The following is a 16,950-nucleotide window of genomic DNA, read 5'->3' on the forward strand; positions in this document are numbered from 1 at the left end:
GGCTCTTGGGCGTTCCGTCACGGAGTTTACGCTCTAGAGATCGGTTAAACTTTTGAGTCACCGGAACGTGATGTTTCCAGTTCAGGGTCCGATCCGTTGGAATGGGCGTTCTGGGGACCTTAGGCAAGCCTCTTCGGTTTTACAGTTTAGAAAAAAGCTGAAAACGTTTCTGTTCTTGTGTGCTTTTTCTACCAGTAACACAGCGAGTAACGAACCAGCAGTCAAGTAACAGCATTTGAGTTGTTTCATTTGTGGCTGTTCATTGTTGGTTGTATTGTAATACGGTGGTGCCTCGCATAACGAACGCCTCGCACAGCGAACGCTGCGCACAACGAACTTCATGTCTTGCTTCCCACAACGAACTTCATTTCACACAACGAAGTCGCCCGAGCTGCATCCTTCCGCGCAGGCACCGCGCTTAACTGCCCTCTCTCCGCCTGGCTCCCTGTGAAACAAGCACTGGCGCTACAGCCGACACCCCGCCGAGAAGAGAAAGTGATGTCGGCAGGGAAAGAAGCACGGTATGAAGCAGCTGTGGGTCCTGCACCGCCGATGCGGCTGCATCCACTGAGAGAGCCAGCGAAACTGAATGCACATCATTCGGGCGGGAAAATGCCAACTCAACCGGCGCCATGACTACATCTTCCCCCGAAGCGTCCACATACCCTGCAGCGCATAACCCCGATGGTGTTTGCCGCTTCCCACACCGGAAACAACTTTTAACCACCTCTGCTGCCATGTTACTGCACCGAAAAAGAGAAAAAACTAACACCACAGAACATGAAAACCACCGGGCCAACCAAAAATAAGCCAAGAAAAAAAAAACGAACAGTTAAGTCCCAGTTTTTGCCGCTGAGACTCTGTCCTCTCTCACTGTAAAATTAGACTCTACTTAGTCTGTCTTTAAATTTAAAAAATGTGTGTTGTTTTAAAAAACAATTATGTTTTTAGATGTATCTAAATAAAAATAATAACAAAAAATTTATCTTTTTTTATGTCATCTTAGCATATTTTATGCTACAGAACAAATTATTTTTTTTAACATGTATTGTTATGGGAAAACACGTTTCACATAACGAACTTTTCGCATAACAAACTTGCTCCTGGAACCAATTAAGTTCGTTGTGTGAGGCACCACTGTATGTTCCGTGTATCATGTTGTTTTGTTGTCTTATTGAAATAAGTGTTGTATGTGACGGTCGTAATTTGTTATTTCTCATTTGCATGTCTTACACCCTCCGTATTCGTGGTTCAAGCAATCGCGGTTTCGATTATTCGCAGTTTTTAGCTTGCTGTCTCCTCCCCCCAAATTACATCAGCTTGCATAGAGAAATTGCCGATTCCAAGCGTTTACAGAGAAAATCGCCGATTCCCGGCACTTTCTTCGCCGTGTTTCGCCTCTCCTTCAGGAACTGGTCAGGCCTCCCACCACGTTATGCGCGGTTTCACCATATTCACGATGGTTTTTAATAGAAAACAGCAAAAAACATATGAAAAAGTTATTTGCGGTTTTTCTGCATTCGCGGGTCTGTCAATCCCCCATCACAGCGAATACTGAATTGCAGGATATGCGGAATATAATTTTTTTAAATTAATTAATTAAGGAGAAGGGATCTGCAACCTAGCAACCCATCAGGAATGCCACCACACTGCATCATTCCACCTAGTATACTGCAAAAATCAATTGGGCAGGCAGCCAGACTTAATACCACAATGGCTGGTTACAGGAACGAGAAAAAAAAAAAAAAATTCAAGGAATATGTTACAAGCCATAATTACTTGGCAATTCCTGTGTTCTCCTACAGCTGCCTCTTAAAGATCCTGAGAAAATGGATGTACAAACAAGAAAACTCTTCCATGCCCACTGGATAATATATAAGAAATCAGTGTATGTTGAGCCTGAGGAATGGGCCTCGTAGAGACAGATCATGACCAGAACTTTCATCATAGGTCTTCAGCTTCAGCAAATCCAAGTACACAGTCAGTATTGAAGCACAGTCAAACCTTGGATAGCGAGTAACGTGGGTTTGCGAGTGTTTTGCAAGACGAGCAAAACATTTTATTAAATTGTACATAAGAACATAAGCAGTGCCTCTGCTGGGTCAGACCAGAGGTCCATCACGCCCAGCAGTTCACTCAAGCAGCGGCCCATCAGGTCCAGGACCTGTATAGTGATCCTCTATCTATACCCTTCTATCCCCTTTTCCTTCAGGAAATCATCCAATCCCTTCTTGAACCCCAAAACCGTACTCTGTCCTATCATACGTAGAAAAAGTAGACAGGGACAGATTTTTCAAATTATGGGGAACCACAAGTACAAGGGGGCACTCAGAGAAATTGAAAGGGGAAAGGTTTAGAACAAACGCCAGGAAGTTCTTTTTCACCCAGAGGGTGGTGGATACATGGAACGCGCTACCGGCGGATGTGATAAGCAGGAGCACGCTACAGGGATTCAAAGAAGGTTTGGATAGGTACCTGGAGGACAAAGGGATTGAGGGGTACAGATAGGAGTAGAGGTAGGTTATAGGGATAGGATTAGAGGATTAGTGGCAGTTACAAAATTAGTCAGGGACCACTGTTCAGGCAATAGGCCTGATGGGCCACCGCGGGAGCGGACCGCTGGGCAAGATGGACCTCTGGTCTGCCTCAGCGGAGGCAACTTCTTATGTTCTTATACCCTCCGGAAGCGCATTCCAGGTGTCCACCACCCGTTGGGTGAAGAAGAACTTCCTAGCACTGGTTCTGAATCTGTCCCCTTTTAATTATTCGGAATGCCCTCTCGTTCTTGTAGTTGTCGAAAGTTTGAAGAATCTGTCCCTCTCCACTTTCTCTATGCCCTTCGTGATCTTGTAAGTCTCTATCATGTCCCCTCTAAGCCTCCGCTTCTCCAGGGAAAAGAGTCCCAGTTTCTCCAAACTTTCTCTCTCTCTCTCTCTATTTCTGTCTCTCTCCCTTTCTCTCTCTCTCTCTCTCCCTTTCTCTCTCTCTTTTTGTCCCTCTCTACTCTCTCTATGCCCTTCATGATCTTGTAAGTCTCTATCATGTCCCCTCTAAGCCTCCGCTTCTCCAGGGAAAAGAGTCCCAGTTTCTCCAAACTTTCTCTCTCTCTCTCTCTCTATTTCTGTCTCTCTCCCTTTCTCTCTCTCTCTCTTTCTCCCTTTCTCTCTCTCTTTTTGTCCCTCTCTACTCTCTCTATGCCCTTCATGATCTTGTAAGTCTCTATCATGTCCCCTCTAAGCCTCCGCTTCTCCAGGGAAAAGAGTCCCAGTTTCTCCAAACTTTCTCTCTCTCTCTATTTCTGTCTCTCTCTCTCTCTTTCTCCCTTTCTCTCTTTCTTTTTGTCCCTCTCTACTCTCTCTATGCCCTTCATGATCTTGTAAGTCTCTATCATGTCCCCTCTAAGCCTCCGCTTCTCCAGGGAAAAGAGTCCCAGTTTCTCCAAACTTTCTCTCTCTCTCTCTATTTCTGTCTCTCTCTCTGTCTCCCTTTCTCTCTGTCTCCCTTTCTCTCTCTCTTTTTGTCCCTCTCTACTCTCTGTATGCCCTTCATGATCTTGTAAGTCTCTATCATGTCCCCTCTAAGCCTCCGCTTCTCCAGGGAAAAGAGTCCCAGTTTCTCCAAACTTTCTCTCTCTCTCTCTATTTCTGTCTCTCTCTCTGTCTCCCTTTCTCTCTCTCTTTCTCTCTGTCTCCCTTTCTCTCTCTCTTTTTGTCCCTCTCTACATGCCCTTCGTGATCTTGTAAGTCTCTATCATGTCCCCTCTAAGCCTCCGCTTCTCCAGGGAAAAGAGTCCCAGTTTCTCCAAACTTTCTCTCTCTCTCTCTCTCTATTTCTGTCTCTCTCCCTTTCTCTCTCTCTCTCTTTCTCCCTTTCTCTCTCTCTTTTTGTCCCTCTCTACTCTCTCTATGCCCTTCATGATCTTGTAAGTCTCTATCATGTCCCCTCTAAGCCTCTGCTTTTCCAGGGAAAAGAGTCCCAGTTTCTCCAAACTTTCTCTCTCTCTCTATTTCTGTCTCTCTCCCTTTCTCTCTCTCTCTCTTTCTCCCTTTCTCTCTCTCTTTTTGTCCCTCTCTACTCTCTCTATGCCCTTCATGATCTTGTAAGTCTCTATCATGTCCCCTCTAAGCCTCCGCTTCTCCAGGGAAAAGAGTCCCAGTTTCTCTAATCTTTCAGCATAGGAAAGGTTTTCCATTCCTTTTATCAAACGTGTCGCTCTCTTCTGAACCCTCTCGAGTATCGCCATATCGATAAACGAGCGTTGTCTTGCAGTACGAGCACATATTGCACGCCACGTCATCAGAACCCACAGTTGAAGCGTGCACCTCTTACGCCGAGCACAGCTGTAACGTAGGGTCACGCCCTATTTACCCACAGTTCAAGCACGCACTACATACACGCATCTTATGCCGAGTGCGGCTGAGCGTAATAGAAGCGTCATGCCCAATTTACCCGTAGCTCAAGCGCTCACAGTATTTTGTATCAAAGTTTTTGGGTTGTGGAACGCATTGTCTGAGTTTCCATTATTTCCTATGGGGAAATTCGCTTTGATATACGAGTGCTTTGGATTACAAACATGCTTCCGGAACAAGTTATGCTCGCAAACCAAGAGTCTTATCTTTAAATCTGCACAAGCATTTCAAAGCGTAGAAAGCACCAGTATATACCGTGTTTCCCCGAAAATAAGACAGTGTCATATTAATTTGGGGTCCAAAAAATACATTAGGGCTTATTTTCAGGAATGTCTTTTTTTTTTCTCTCTCTCTCTCATGTACAACAATCATCTCTCCCTTCCCTTCCTCTCCTCCACCCCAATTCTTCCTCTTTCTGTTATCCCCCTCACCATGTGCACCTTTCCTCCTTTCCTCCCCTCTCACTTCTCCCTTTGGGAAGCGTCTTTCTATCCCTCCCAAACCCCTGTGCAACAGAACCCCACTAACCCTCCCACTATGACTAGGCAGAGGGAAGACCAGGAAGCCACCCTTTCAGAATGCTGGCACCGTAGCTGCTTTAGGAGGCCTCGGAGCAGAGGCGGTGGGGGGGGGTGGGGGAGTCGCTGAATTGACAAGTCATATTTTTTCAGCAAATCAGGCAGCATCAGTGTCAGGGATGGAGCTGGGGAGTTTCCGGAGGGGGGGGGCCTTCGGGGGTTGATCTTAGGCTTATTTTGAGGATAGGGCTTATATTAGGAGCATCTTTAAAAATCATGTTGGGGCTTATATTTGAGATAGGTCTTATTTTCAGGGAAACGGCATATACAGAAAAGAAAACAAGAGAAAACATCTGAACAGATCAGCAAACAAGGAAAAAAGACAAGTAGCAAATACCACGAAAATGTGTGCCAAAGACTTGATTTAAATAATTTTCAAGGACACCTTGAAAAGTTATCTAGAATCCATGTTCACATCTTATGCGCTCCAGAAGGAAACTTGGTTTTCCACACACGCAACAGGTCTTTCTGAGACTGAGATGCACTCCACCTACCCTGGCTTAGGAGTGAAGCTCATGACTGTCATGGGATGCATAATAGGACTCATTCAGAGCCACTGTCCCAAAGAGAAACAAACAGTAAAACCCACCAGGTTGTGTTCCTGCTTCTTACTTTCAAATCAAACTCTCAAAAAGTTTGTCACTAATAAACATTACAGACAACAAAAAGAGAGCGAAAAGTCAGAACATGGGCAAGACAACCTGGAATCCTGAAGTTAAGCCTTGCTTGAACTCTGAGCCCTTCATTCCGGGGGAACAACTCTTCCTGACGTCACAAATAGCGCGCTATGACGTCACGACCAAAGTAACAGCGGCGCGATAAGGCTCCGGGCAAAAGTGTAGTTACTTACCTGTAACGTAGGTTCTCCGCGGTATGTGGCCGACTCATCCTGCTTGTCCTAGGATAAAGGAGAGTTTAGGCCACCAGCCAACGTGGCAGGGCTCAAGCCCAAGAGCCACCTCTCGGCACTAGCACGTCTCGGGCGGTAATTTGAAAAGGGTAAATAAAACACCTCCCTGTAACGCTGCCACTCCCTTCTTTTTGTTTGGGGTTCAACGCCCCTTTAAAGCAGCTGATCTCTATAAATAGAGCGCATGACCGGACTGTAATCTGGACTCGAAACTTTAAGCCGAGACTTGAGCTGGGCTTTGGAGTTAACACAGCCTAACAGCATTCCAGCCCAGTAAAAACAGATCAGAACGTGCCTTTTTTTAGCAACTCAAGCGGGGGTTAGACCTACCTGCTCTCCCTGTAGCCTGGACCCTTCTCTATTCAGCAGGAAGATAGATTAAAAAAACAAAAACAAAACCGCCCTGAGCTAGGCAAAGGGAAACCACAAACAGGCTCAACCTCTTCCTCCTCCTCTTAAAGAGGCAGAGCACCCTCCAACTCATTAATCAAAAGGATCTTTCCAGAGCTAGAGGAGGCGATGTTGGGAGGGGGGGGGGGGGAGGGAACATCATTAAAGGAAACTGAGATGTTCAAAAAACAAAATCATAGAAATATGTACAATAAAAATGAGTCATTAAATGGGGGGATGAACTCCCATGCCTTTTCGGGTACCCTTGATCTATTTAGTTTAGGACAGTCGGGTTTCAGGATTTGCTCCATGAATATGCATTGAAAGCAGTGCATGCAAATAGATCTCATGCATATTCATTGGGGAAATCCTGAAGACCCGACTGGATTCCGTTCCTCGAGGACCGGAGTTGCCCATCCCTGACATAGACACTCTAATCTAGGGGTCTCAAAGTCCCTCCTTGAGGGCCGCAATCCAGTCGGGTTTTCAGGATTTCCCCCATGAATATGCATTGAAAGCAGTGCATGCAAATAGATCTCATGTAAATTCATGGGAGAAATCCTGAAAACCCGATTGGATTGCAGCCCTCAAGGAGGGACTTTTGAGACCCCTGGCCTAGAGCAGGGGTAGGCAATTCCGGAGCCAGGTCAGGTTTTCAGGATCTCCACCATGCATATGTATGAGATGGATTTGCATGCACTGCCTCCTTGAGATGCAAATCTATCTCATGCATATTTATTGTGGATATCCTGAAAACCTGACCTGGCTCCGGCTCTGAAGGTCTGGAATTGCCTACCCCTGCTCCAGGCCAGGGGTGTCAAATTCCTTCCTCGAGGGCCGCAATCCAGTCGGGTTTTCAGGATTTCCCCAATGAATATGCATTGAAAGCAGTGCATGCACATAGATCTCATGCATATTCATTGGGGAAATCCTGAAAACCCAACTGGATTGCGGCCCTCGAGGAGGGACTTTGAGACCCCTGGTTTAGTATAATATTTTCAGCTTGGGACACTTTTCCAAAACTCAGTCCATTTTATTTGCCAGTTTTGATCGATGCAATTAATTTCGTTCATGAAGGCAAGATTCATTTACTGTAGCTTATTTCTGTACCAAAACTCATGAACTCATGCAGCCCTGGTTTCCTGCCCCCACCATGTGGTGCAGGGCTCTGGCCAGCTCTTTGGATCAGGGGGGGCTCACAGAAAAGAATTTGGCTTTGGTTTGCTTCTACTATGATGGCAGTTACAGTAGCTCATAGATCACACTCGAGCTTCGGCGTAGGCTGGGGCTGGATAGATGGGTCGGCTGGAGGATAGGCAGTTCTGGGGCTTCACTCACTCCATTCAAACTCCTCACTCACCTTCGAATGTAAAAGACTGCTCAGTCTGGGACTGGGTAAAATGCAGACCTCGCAGATCTAAATCGCACACCCTTCAAAATCTGCTCCCCTTGGAGGTGAGCAGGATCCGTGAGGTCCGCGGGAATTAAAATGAGGATCTCTGCAGGGTCCACGAGGTCCGCGTTTTACCCCCTCCCAATCACAAAGAGAAAAAAATAATCATCCGGTGTAGAAGTTAAAAGACAGACCCCCAGGGAACTAAAAGCGCCATGGTGTGGGGTCCCCAGGGATCCTCATTTTTAACTCCCGCAGATCTCATGGATCTCACTCACTCTACTGATCCTTGTTTTAACTGCCGCAGACCTCACGGATCCCGCTGGAGGAGATACGATGAGGATACATGGGGTGAGTGGGATCTGTGAGGTCCGCGAGAGCTAAAATATGGATCCCCGCAGACCCTGTGCCACAGCTGCTTTCTCTTTAAGGTCACGCGGTAGACATCCACGTCAGAGATAAACTGAAATTACAAACTGCAGCTGTCAAAACTGAGGTAAGCAGATTTTTAAGGGCGTGCGATTAAGATCCACGAGGTCCGCGTTTTACCCAGTCCTGCTCCGTCCGAGGTATGAGTGAACCAAACTGGAACTTTCTTTAAAGCTAATTTGTGAATAGTCTCTGAACTATTTACTCCATAAAACTGGTTCTCTTAGCACCTCCTTTCCAATTAAAGGTCCATTATTTACGCAGTCTTTGTTAATTCCCTCCCAAAATTGCTCGGAGAGTCTCCCTGGGTCTTGAGCTTTGGCAGGAGTAGGGTTACCAGATTGTCCCGAATGAAAATCTGCACTCGTGGCCACGCCCCCAGGCCCGCCCAGTTCTGCCTTGTTCCACCTGTGTCCTGCCCCCCCAGCCCTGCCTCCAGTACTGGGCAGACTTGCACGGTCTGTGTCTGTATATGGCCGTTTGGGGGAGAATGGGCAGGGGAGGGCTTCAATGGCTGGGAGGGTGTAGATGGGCTGGAGTAAGTCTTAACAGAGATTTCGGCAGTTGGAACTCAAGCACAGTACCGGGTAAAGCTTTGGATTCTTGCCCAGAAATAGCTAAGAAGAAAAAATTAAAAAATGTAAATTGAATCAGGTTGGGCAGACTGGATGGACCATTCGGGTCTTTATCTGCCGTCATCTACTATGTTACTATATCACGTGCATGTGCATGTGAAGTCACCGCGTTACATGCGCAGATGCCACTTCCCGACACGATTGTGACAGGAAGCTTTTCAAAACCCGCTGCGTTATGTTAATCAGGTTTTCTATTGCGCCTTTACCAGTGGCATAGTAAGGAGGGGTGATCCGCCCTGGGCTCTGGCACCTGACCTCCTCCCTGCCCCTCCCCCTACCACTGCGCCTGCCCCTTCCCTTCCCCCACCCCTCTTTATCGCTCGAACAGCAACCTGAACTTGATACTCATGCCAGCGTTGGCTCTTCCTCTGACGTCACTTCCTGGACCCGGACCTAGGAAGTGAATCAGAGGAAGAGCGATGTTGGCGCGAACAGCAGGTTCAAGTTGCTTGTGCCAGGAACATTAAAAAGTGGGCGAAGGGAAGGGGCGCATGCGGCGGGGAGGGGTGCAGGGAAGCGTATGGGGTGGGGTCGGAGCACCAATGCCCGGGTGCCTCTCATCCTCGATATGCCACTGGCCTTTACCTGTTCAGTTCAAGGTCAGATTACATCACAAGAGGTTGGGTCAGTTATCCAGGAAGTTACAATGGACAGATTGACACGGACATTCATTAGGGTTACCAGTACAGGTATTAAGCAGTTAGGTCATCGTTTCAGCTATATAGTTACACAGGGGTCTCAAAGTCCCTCCTTGAGGGCCTCAATCCAGTCAGGTTTTCAGGATTTCCCCAATGAATATGCATTGAAAGCAGTGCATGCAAATAGATCTCATGCATATTCATTGGGGAAATCCTGAAAACCCGACTGGATTTCAGCCCTCGAGGACCAGAGTTGCTCATCTCTGCTCTAGATTTCCCCAATGAATATGCATGAGATCTATTTGCATGCACTGCTTTCAATGCATATTCATTGGGGAAATCCTGAAAACCCGACTGGATTGCGGCCCTCAAGGAGGGACTTTGAGATCCCTGAGTTACAACTACAAGTAGGTCATTGTTAGTTCTTTGTTTTGACCTGAGAGTTGCATTAGACCAGTGGTTCCCAACCCTGTCCTGGAGGACCACCAGGCCAGTCAGGTTTTCAGGCTAGCCCTAATGAATATGCATGAGAGAGATCTGAATATAATGGAGGTGTCAGGCATGCAAATCTGCTCCATGCATATTCATTAGGGCGATCCTGAAAACCCGACTGGCCTGGTGGTCCTCCAGGATAGGGTTGGGAACCACTGCATTAGACAAGTGGTTCTCAACCCTGTCCTGGAGGACCACCAGCCATTCGGGTTTTCAGGGTAGTCCTAATGAATATGCATGGGTCAGATTTGCCTGCCTGTCACCTCCATTATAAGCAAATCTCTCTCATACATATTCATTAGGACTATCCTGAAAACCCGAATGGCTGGTGGTCCTCCAGGACAGGGTTGGAAACCACTGCATTAGACAGTCTAGAAATGGGCTTTTATAATGACTATTTCTGTTCCTTCAGGCTTGGCTCCCTGCTTTGCTACAGAAATGCTTTTAATTGTTTACTGAACTGGAGACAGTGGTCACAAGATTGTAGTTGGTTCCAGCATTTTGCTAATTGATATTGGATGGATAAGATAATTTGCTTGGTAGACTTTATATTGTTACAGGCTGGGAATTTTAGGTGGAAAAGGTTTCTGGTGGAATATCTGTCGGAGAAGGACGGCCAACTTAGTCTGGACCGTTGTCTGTCTGGACCTTAAAGGCAGTGATGCAGCCAATAGTTTCGTATTTCCATCTCTTTTGAGTCCTTTTGTGTTCGTTTCAAAGCCTTTTATTCATTCCAGTTTCAAGGGTTTCCATCCCGGAAGTTTCCTTTAAGCACCTTCCTTACGAGGTCGTTAAGGGAGAAACGTTCACCTACTGGGCTATTATTCTACTTGGGTCTAGTGTGGATGTCCTCAGTTTGGGGCTTCTTTATCCACTGTAGCATTCCTCTTTATGTTTTGAAAACAATTCTGTAAGTGGTGCCTGAACGTATACAAAAGCGCTTAGGCCAACCAATTTGATAGACGGTACCTAAAATACAGGCACTGAGGAACGTGGCGCATAGTGGCTGGCAATCTTCAGTTAAGCGCCATTTACAGAATCAGCGCCTAAAAAAGAAAGACAGTGGAAATGCGCATGAGTCGAGTCTCTTTCATTTGAAAGGAAGCTCTGGAATGAGAGAGCATAGGATGAAGTTAAGAGGTGATGGGCTCAGAAGTAATCTACGGAAATGCTTTTTTATGGAAAGGTTGGTAGATGCATGGAACTGTCTCCTGGAAGAGGTGGTGGAGACAGAGACTTTGTCTGAATTCAAGAGGGCCTGGGATAGGCACGTGGGATCTCTCAGAGAAAAAAAGAGATAATGGTTACTGCGGATGGGCCATTTATCTGCCATCATGTTTCTATAACCATAAAGTTCTATGACCTCACAATGCAGGTGTAAAGAGCCTTAGCCTATAGGAAGAGGAGATGTAAATGTTAAGAACCTTAGCCAATAGGGAGAGGAGGAGATAGTGAATGCTGCGGATGGGCCATTTGGCCTTCATCTGCCATCATGTTTCTATGTTTCTATAACCATAAAGCTCTATGACATCACAATGCAGGTGTAAAGAGCCTTAGCCTATAGGAAGAGGACATGCAAATGTTAAGCGTCTTAGTCAATAGGGAGAGGAGGAGACAGTGGATGGGCAGACTGGATGGGTCATTTGGCCTTTATCTGCCATCATGTTTCTATGTTTCTATAACCATAAAGCTCTATGACATCACAATGCAGGTGTAAAGAGCCTTAGCCTATAGGAAGAGGACATGCAAATGTTAAGCGTCTTAGTCAATAGGGAGAGGAGGAGACAGTGGATGGGCAGACTGGATGGGTCATTTGGCCTTTATCTGCCACCATGTTTCTATGTTTCTATAACCATAAAGTTCTATGACCTCACAATGCAGGTGTAAAGAGCCTTAGCCTATAGGAAGAGGAGATGCAAATGTTAAGAGCCTTAGCCAATAGGGAGAGGAGGAGATAGTGGATGCTGCGAATGGGCCATTTGGCCTTCATCTGCCATCATGTTTCTATGTTTCTATAACCATAAAGCTCTATGACATCACAATGCAGGTGTAAAGAGCCTTAGCCTATAGGAAGAGGACATGCAAATGTTAAGCGTCTTAGTCAATAGGGAGAGGAGGAGACAGTGGATGGGCAGACTGGATGGGCCATTTGGCCTTTATCTGCCACCATGTTTCTATGTTTCTATAACCGTAAAGCTCTATGACCTCACAATGCAGGTGTAAAGAGCCTTAGCCAATAGGGAGAGGAGGAGATAGTGGATTCTGAGGATTTGTATGGATCACGTGCAATTTAAAAAAATGCTGAAAACACAATGATTTGTTGATGCCTTTTAATGTTGTAGCAGGGAAGAATGATCCAGTATTAGTAGATATTGAACAGAAACTTGATGATTTTTACTCTCGTCCTTACCCAGAATGATTAAGTGAGGGATAGGAAAGGATTTTAAGTTTGAATTTATGCTGAGCATATTTTATTAGATTGTAAATCTAACAGAAATTGGTCGTAATGGCTATAACATGTGTAATGGGTTGTTCGACTGAATATTATGTATAGAAACCACTTAGACTCAAGCGGTCTATACATTAAAAAAAATAAATAAATAAACTGAAGTTAGGCACGGTCGGTGTCCAAATCTTAGGTGCTCCCTATTTATGCCAGTTTTCTTGGGCTAAAAATTGGCGCTTAAGTCCAATTTAGGGGCCTAGATGCAAGGTCCTCCCACTTTTATCACTTGACATGCAGCCCGGGGCGGTGGCACCCTCCGCCACCTTCATCTCCGCCCCCACTTCTCCCATGATGCCCTCCCCCGCCCTCATCGCTCGCCCCCCCTGCTTCTCCCACGATGCCCTCCCCCGCCCCAATCTCCTACCCCTCCACTTAGAAACATAGAAACATAGAGTATGATGGCAGAAAAGGGCCGCCGCCCAACAAGTCTGCCCACTCAAGAACCCTCCCTCAGCAAATTTGCCTCTCCCATGAGTCTGTTTTTTAAGTATGACTCTGTAGCAACCCCACTTGTTTGTCCCAACGTCTCTTGAAGTCGAGCACGTTACTGGCCTCAACCACCTGGCGTGGAAGACCATTCCATCGATCCATCACCCTTTCGGTGAAGAAGTATTTTCCTGGTGTCACCATGAAATCTTCCCCCTTTAAGTTTTAGCAAATGCCCTCTTGCTGCCGTGGGACCCTTAAGAAAAAAACATTTCCTCCTCCACTTCAATGCGGCCCGTGATGTATTTAAATGTTTCTATCATGTCCTCCCTTTCTCTGCGCTCCTCGAGAGAATATAGGCGCAGTCTGGTCAGACGTTCCTCATAAGGGCGATCCCTAAGTCCCAAGACCATCCTAGTGGCCATTCTCTGGATGGACTCCAGTCTCTTCACATCTTTCCGATAATGCGGCCTCCAGAACTGGACACAGTGCTCCAGCTGAGGTCTTACCATGGATCTGTACAACGGCAGTATGACTTCAGGCTTCTCCCATGATCCTCTCTGCCGCACACATGCCCCCTCCCTTCCCCCATACATCTAGTTGTTCACTGCCACGACCCACAAGAATTTCAACGTGCTCCTCGCAATCCCCGTCGTCTCTCCCGCCGACTTCACTTCCTATGCGCGTCGCCCAGAAGTGACACCGGCAGGAGAGATGACGCGGTCGCGAGGAGCACGAGAAAGTTGTTGCTCACGGAGGTGAACATCTAGAGGTATGGGGGAAGGGGCGCGCGCGCGCGTGATGGGAGGAGTGGGCAGAGGTGGGGGACGGAGAAAAGGAGGGGTGCCTGCGCCCCCACCAAAGTGGCCAGGGCAGACCATTCCCTCCCCATCCCCCACCCCCCCCGCTTACTATACTACTGGCACTGTTTACAGAATCCGGGCCATACTGCCCTACATTCCTCATTAAGGGGTCCATCGTGCCTAGCAGTCCGCTCCCGCGGCAGCCCCTGGGTCAAAGACCAGCGTCCTAACTGAGTCTAGCCTTACCTGCGAACGTCCTGGTTCAGCAGGAGCTTGTCTAAATTCTACTCTGAATAACTTCGTATCGTCTGCAAATTGAATCACCTCACTCGCACCAATTTCCAGGCCGTTTATAAATATGTTGAAGAGCACGGGTCCGAGCACCGAACCCCGTGGCACTCCACTCGTGACGCTTTTCCAGTCCGAGTATTGCCCATTTACTCCCCACTCTCTGTTTCCTATCCGCCAGCCAATTTTTCATCCACCCTCGATTCCACGGCTCGCAATTTTTCGAAGTAGTGGTTCATGCGGAACCTTGTCGACGCCTTCTGAAAATCCAGATGTACAATGTCGACCGGGTCACCCTTGTCTATCTGCCTGTTTACTCCCTCGAAGCAGCATAACATAAGAACATAAGCAGTGCCTCTGCTGGGTCAGACCAGAGGTCCATCACGCCCAGCAGTCCGCTCACGCGGCGGCCCATCAGGTCCAGGACCTGTATAGTAATCCTCTATCTATACCCTTCTATCCCCTTTTCCTTCAGGAAATTATCTAATCCCTTCTTGCACCCCAAAACTATACTCTGTCCTATCACACCCTCCGGAAGCGCATTCCAGGTGTCCCCCCACCCTTTGGGTGAAGAAGAACTTCCTAGCATTGGTTCTAAATCTGTCCCCTCCCCTGGTATAGAAAATGGAATAAATAAATAAATAACTATTACTACAGAATTACTACTACTATTAGGGGATACAGTTAGTGGGGGTGGTAAGCTACTGGTTATGGTGGTGAGTAGAGGGGAGTAGTGTTAAGGCTATCTCAAAAATTAATTCAATTTTCTAGACTGTTCTCCCAGGAGAGCTCAAAATGGTTTACATGAATTTATTCAGGTACTCAAGCATATTTCCCTGTCTGGACCAGTGGGCTCACACTTTATCTAATGTACCTGGAGCAAAGGGGGGGGTTAAGTGACTTGCCCAGGGTCACTAGGAGTAGCACAGGGTTTGAACCCACAACCTCAGGGTGCCGAGGCTATAGCTTTAACCACTGCGCCACTCTAGAAATCAAAGTGTAGTAAAAGTGACATCACTGATGAGATTGGCTCTTATTGGTGGAATGAGGCATTATGACATCACAATACCAGCTCTGGCTATCAGAGGCTGAAACTTTGCACACTATTTATGCATTCAGTTTTCTATACCGTTCTCAACAGTTTACATGGATTTATTCAGGTACTCAAGCATTTTTCTGTCTGTCCTGGTGGGCTCACAATCTATCTAATGTACCTGGGGCAATGGGGGGGATTAAGTGACTTGCCCAGTGTCACAAGGAGCAGCGTGGGTTTGAACCCACAACCTCAGGGTGCTGAGGCTGTAATTTTAACCACTGCGCCACACTATCCCCTAGTGCAGGGGTAGGGAACTTCGGTCCTCGAGAGCCGTATTCCAGTCGGGTTTTCAGGATTTCCCCAATGAATATGCATGAGATCTATTTGCATGCACTGCTTTCAGTGCATATTCATTGGGGAAATCCTGAAAACCCGACTGGAATACGGCTCTCGAGGACCAAAGTTCCCTACCCCTGCCCTAGTGGGATAACAGCCTACTTTTGCACTAGGGAAGGGGCGTGACACACGGACTCAAGTAGTTTGTTCCAGGCATACGGAGCAGCGAGATGAAAGGAACAAAGTCTGAAATTGGCAGTTGAGGAGGAGGGTGCAGATAAAAGCCACTTGTCTGAGGAACGGAGAGACCAGGGAGCAGCACAGAGTCCAGCGGTAACACATTTTCTGAGAGATGGGGGGAGGGGGAGGCACATGCCAGTGGTGTGGTGCTGTTTACTAGAGAGGACATGAGCTCTATAAAAAGTTCCTGCATGAGACTACTCAGCAAAGCTGCCAAGCTTCAAAGCAGCCACGTATGAAGGGATCAGGTTGTTTGTTCAACACCATGAGAGTTGCTCACCTGACGGACCGCGCACTTCAGGAAAAGACACAACCCGAAACAAACAGAGCACTCACCTGACAAGAGGAGAAAATCCAGGGTCACAAGTGTTTCTCATGATCGGCGACCGCTGTAGCCTGGACTACTCCAGAACCTTCACCTCCCAGAATCCTCTGCAACGAGTTACTCTGGGGTCCTAATTTATTACAAAAATATTCCAACTTCACTAAGAAGCGAAGAAAAGGCCCAAAGCCTTGGACACAAAAACCAGATGCAAGCCTGAAGGCTTCCTGCAGAAACTTATTAGAAGGGTGTAACTGGGACGTATCTTCTATTCTTTTGGAAGTATTTGCATAGCTCATAAATAATGAGACCTTCCTATGTGCAAAATAATGAACTACATACCAGAGAACAAACAGAGCTGTTTAGTCACACGTATCAGCCTTCACCTAGTTTAGAAATAAAAATAAAAAAACACACCAGCATACTTATAAACGTAAACCAATCAGAGTACCACACAAATGTGGTATTAAGATGGAAGAAAAAAAAACAACACATGACTCCTACGGTCAGAAAGCAAAGAAGAGGATCACCTGGGAGTCTCCCGGTAGGGGTGGTGAAGACAAAGACTGTGTCTGAAGTCAATAAAGCCTGGGACAGGCACATGGGATCTCTTAGGGAGAGGAGGAGATGGTGTATGCTCTGGATGGGCAGACTGGCTGGGCCATTTGGCCTTTATCTGCCATCATGTTTCTATACAAACAAACAAAAAACTAGGAGAAAACAAGTGGGAAGCGGGATTGAACGCATCAACCTAGGAACCAACAAATTTTATTCATATAAACTCAAGTCAAAATAAATATCGTAAAACCTTGGTTTGCAAGTAACTTGCAAAACATTTGATTAAATTTTAACTTGATATACAAGCAATGTCTTGCAGTACGAGTACATATAGTATGAATCGAGCTCCAATGAGAGATGACCTGATATATAAACCAACGACTAGATTAGATTACCCGTATTTTTCACTCCATAAGACGTACTTTTTTTCCACCCAAACCTGTAGTGGAAGACTATTCCAGCGATCAACCACCCTTTCGGTGAAAAAGAATTTCCTGGTGTCCCCGTGCAGTTTCCCGCCTCTGATTTTCCACGGGTGTCCTCTTGTTGCCGTGGGACCCG

The 16,950-nt window shown here is 46.7% G+C and overlaps 1 protein-coding gene across 5 annotated transcripts in view; it reads right to left on the reverse strand.

Moving 5' to 3' along the window:
- SLC8B1 (solute carrier family 8 member B1) overlaps nucleotides 1-15,993 on the reverse strand; it is a 94,753-nt gene extending 78,760 nt beyond the window's left edge. For 3 of the 5 annotated variants that reach the window (XM_033955015.1, XM_033955012.1, XM_033955017.1), the window contains exon 1: nucleotides 6,228-6,364. The gene's annotated coding sequence lies outside the window, so the exon portion shown is untranslated. Of the gene's footprint in view, nucleotides 1-5,837; nucleotides 6,010-6,227; nucleotides 6,365-15,845 lie in introns of those variants that run through there. The other 2 variants (XM_033955014.1, XM_033955013.1) reach the window with 2 other exon arrangements.
- Nucleotides 15,994-16,950: the final 957 nt, after the last annotated feature.

This window comes from Geotrypetes seraphini, chromosome 8, assembly GCF_902459505.1.
Source record: "Geotrypetes seraphini chromosome 8, aGeoSer1.1, whole genome shotgun sequence".
Classification (NCBI taxonomy): Eukaryota; Metazoa; Chordata; class Amphibia; order Gymnophiona; family Dermophiidae; genus Geotrypetes; species Geotrypetes seraphini.